The sequence below is a fragment of the Saccostrea cucullata genome, unplaced genomic scaffold (genome assembly GCF_032062105.1).
Source record: "Saccostrea cucullata isolate Sc308-1 unplaced genomic scaffold, CSIRO_AGI_Scuc_v1 ctg12758, whole genome shotgun sequence".
Classification (NCBI taxonomy): Eukaryota; Metazoa; Mollusca; class Bivalvia; order Ostreida; family Ostreidae; genus Saccostrea; species Saccostrea cuccullata.
This window is the reverse complement of record NW_026925343.1, coordinates 20,645-24,716: the sequence shown is the minus strand read 5'-3', so window position 1 is coordinate 24,716 and position 4,072 is coordinate 20,645. Positions and strand designations below refer to the sequence as shown.

General features: G+C 34.7%; 1 long non-coding RNA gene across 1 annotated transcript; it reads left to right on the top strand.

The window, feature by feature from the left end:
- The first annotated feature begins 1,686 nt into the window (after window positions 1-1,686).
- LOC134268634 (uncharacterized) lies at window positions 1,687-2,374 on the top strand. The gene is made up of 2 exons (XR_009992410.1): window positions 1,687-1,719; window positions 2,191-2,374. It is a non-coding gene; the product is annotated as an uncharacterized LOC134268634 (long non-coding RNA).
- Window positions 2,375-4,072: the final 1,698 nt, after the last annotated feature.

Here is a 4,072-nt window from a genome sequence, read left to right as displayed (position 1 = left end):
CATGTCCGCACTTCAAACATGTCAAAGTTTCTCAATCAGGAAAGGATGAAATCTTTACCTCATTCTTTACAAGAAAACATATTGACGCAAGCGTCAAATGGGCCGCAAAATAATTTTTGTACAAATCATTCTTAGTTATAAGTTAAAGACGCAGCACCAGGAAGAAATTATGATTAGTTATATGTTTTATGGTACATTCTTTTAATATTTCAGTAGAAGATGATGCATGCTTCAAAGTTGAAATTTGCTTTAAAAATTCTTTTAGCATTTCCAACAGTACTTGTATGACAATTTCCAAGACATGAAGTCCTGGAGAAAATATTAATATAATGTAGTAATAATCCCAATCTGGAAGTTTTTTTTAATGTTGTTTCAAAAGAATGAAAAATGAACACAAACTATCTAAGAACGAAATTTATTGAACATAACATGACTAGATTATAAAATAAAATTCACATCTCAGTGACTAGAAAAAACAAATGGACTACATAAAAATTGAAAGAGAAAAACCAACAGGTTGAAATGATGTGATCATAAAAAGAAACAATACTCACAATAGTATTTTAACATACTATATAAAATAAAAAGAAAAGCAATCACAAACAAACTTCAAATAATGAACAAGATTATGCATATTGTATACAACCCTATTGGTTAAAAAATAATCAGTCGCAAAAAAACAAAACAAAAAAAAAATCCACGAGTTTGAAATACTGAAGGAAAAATATGCATACTGTGTACAACTGTACTAGTTAAAATAACAGATAGTATATTCAAATACTGAACAAAATTACAAAAAAAAAAAAAAAAAAAAAATCACAAACAAACTCTTCAAATAATGAACATGATTATGCATATTGTATACAACCCTATTGGTTAAAAAATAATCACTCGCAAAAAAACAAAACAAAAAAAAAACCACGAGTTTGAAATACTGAAGAAAAAATATGCATACTGTCTACAACTGTACTAGTTAAAATAACAGATAGTATATTCAAATACTGAACAAAATTATACATATTATGTACAACCCGTATTGGTAAGGAAAATCACTGACAAAAACATAAGGTTGAAATACTGAACAAAATTATACATATTATGTACAACCCGTATTGGTAAGGAAAATCACTGACAAAAACATAAGGTTGAAATACTGAACAAAATTATGCATGCTTTATACAATCATAGTGGTGGAATTTGTTTAACAAAAAAAATGACAAAAAATTTTAAGGTTTTCAAAACTGCATGTACTTTGAAAAATCATGCATGCAACATGATGACGTTTTAAAGCTACTTAAAAGTAAAAAAAAACATAGGTAATCAAAGATTACGAAGCTCACCTCGACGAATGTTATCAGTTTAAGTAAAGCAAATCTCACATCATATTTTCTTATGTTTAGTATTCATCCCAACAACAATATTCTTGCAAGTTGTGTTTAACCCCTTACATGGCATATACACATTTCTAAGCCTGTAGCGTGAAAAATATGTATATGTATAGTGTAAACAAATATTCATAACTATTAATAATGCAGATATCAAGGTCTTCAAGTTCATTCGGATTGATCTCTTCCCAAAACTTTAACCAAGTCTCTTGTATGGAAAATATAGGTCAGATCCAGCATCCGAAGCAAGTTTGATAGTGTCCATCCTTAGATGCATCATCCATGCAAGTTTGGTTTAGCTAGGGCTTATAGTTACTTGGGAATGAAAATGTAGGTCAGCTCCAGCATCCGAAGCAAGTCTGGTAGTGTCCATTCCCTAGATACATCATCCATGCAAGTTTAGTTTAGCTAGGGCTTATAGATACTTGGGAATGAAAATATAGGTCAGATCCAGCATCCGAAGCTAGTCTGGTAATGTCCATCCCTAGATGCATCATCCATGCAAGTTTGGTCCAAATAGGGCTTAAAGTTACTTGGGAATGAAAATATAGGTCAGATCCAGCATCCGAAGCTAGCCTTGTAATGTCCATCCCTAGATGCATCATCCATGCAAGTTTGGTCCAAATAGGACTTATAGTTACTTGGGAATGAAAAAGTAGGTCAGATCCAGCATCTGAACCAAGTCTGGTAGTGTACATCCCTAGATGCATCATCCATGCAAGTTTGGTCCAAATAGGGCTAATAGTTACTGTGGAATGGACCTGCTCCAAAAACTTTAACCTGGTCACTCATCTGGAGAATGTAGGTCAGATCCAACATCCGAAGCAAGTTTGGTAGTGTACATCCCTAGATGCATCATCCATGCAAGTTTGGTCCGAGTAGGGCTTATAGTTCCTTGGAAATGGACCTGCTCCAAAAACTTTAACCTGGTCACTCATCTGGAAAATGTAGGTCAGATCCAGCATCAGAAGCAAGTCTGGTAGTGTACATCCCTAGATGCATCATCCATGCAAGTTTGGTCTGGGTAGGGCTTACAATTCCTTGGGAATGGACCTGCTCCAAAAACTTTAACCTGCTCCAAAAACCTTAACTTGGTCACTCATCTGGAAAATGTAGGTCAGATCAAGCATCCGAAGCAAGTCTGGTAGTGTACATCCCTAGATGCATCCGCCATGCAAATTTGGTCCCGGTAGGGCTTATAGTTCCTTGGAAATGGACCTGCTCCAAAAACTTTAACCTGCTCTAAAAACTTTAACCAGGTCACTCATCTGGAAAATGTAGATCAGATCCAGCATCCAAAGCAAGTCTGGTAGCGTACATCCCTAGATGCATCATCCATGCAAGTTTGGTTCAGGAGGGCTTATAGTTACTTGGGAATGGACTTGCTCCTAAAACTTTAACTTGGGACGCCGACGCTAACGCCGACGCCGACGCCAACGCCGGGGGTATAGCATAAGCTCATCTCGACTTCGTCGAGGTGAGCTAAAAATAACAACTCTAATATCAGTTTATAAATGGTGAACGGCTGATGTGAACAACTGATATTTACTTCTCTCTAATCACTTCAGAAATGATTAATGACTGAAATAATTATCTAATATTATAAAATGTGTTGTTTGCAGTTATGCATGCCTTAAATCTGATAGGTAGCTTTGAAATGAGTATTGGAATAAGTTCCTCCTTGGTTTCTACGTTCAGGTCTTCTTGCAAGATATTATCCAGCATGGTTTTGAAAACTGTCGCTTTCAGGTCCTGTTTTGTTCCTTTTTTGTAGAGGAATGATACTTGAAATGTTTTCTTGTTACTGTTGTTCCTTTTGCATACTGGACATTCTTTGTCTACGTATTTTTCTGTCTACAAGCTAAAAATAAATGAATGAAATTATTCAACCAGGATTCATTTCACAGTGTCACATGGTATACCTTTTATACAAACATTCATTTTATTTTGTTTCCAAAGTAGAATTAATATTTAACAGGGAAAAAAAGAATGTTAGATAATGAGCCCTCCTCCAAGCATCCTTTAGGATGTACAGGATGAGGGCCATTCTATGTAATGAGCCTGAGGCTCAAAAAGGGTATCATATAGCATTTTCCTTCGAGCCAGCGAAGCGAACCTCATTTTTAAAGAAGTTAAAAATATCCGTATGACGTATGTATTACCTGAATACCTGTAGTATATAAGGCACAACTCCACGTGCCAAACCATTTTTAAAAGAAATGTTTGTGACAACTCTACATTTAAATTGGGTGGGAAATTTGTATCCATGTAGTATTATGGGATGGGTATATGATACCCTTTTTGAGCCTCAGGCTCATTACATAGAATGGCCCTCATCCTGTACATCCTAAAGGATGCTTGGAGGAGGGCTTTTTCTATTACATATCGCCTTTCGGCTCTGCAAAGGGTATCATATAGCATGTATAAAGTGTTGATCACAAACATCAAGACTTCTTAGTGCGATCAGAAAAGTAAACATATTTCAGTGAAAACATACGTCATGGTTGAATTTTTAAAATCGTTCCATTATATTATTAAGCTCAAGAACTTGAAATTAAATTCATTGAAATTAACTATTCAAGTCATACTATTATATCAATTTGACCAACTTCAATTTAGAGTCAATAATACCAAATTTAACGTTATAAATTTTTTTTAATCAACTCTGGTTGACTACTAGTATTGGT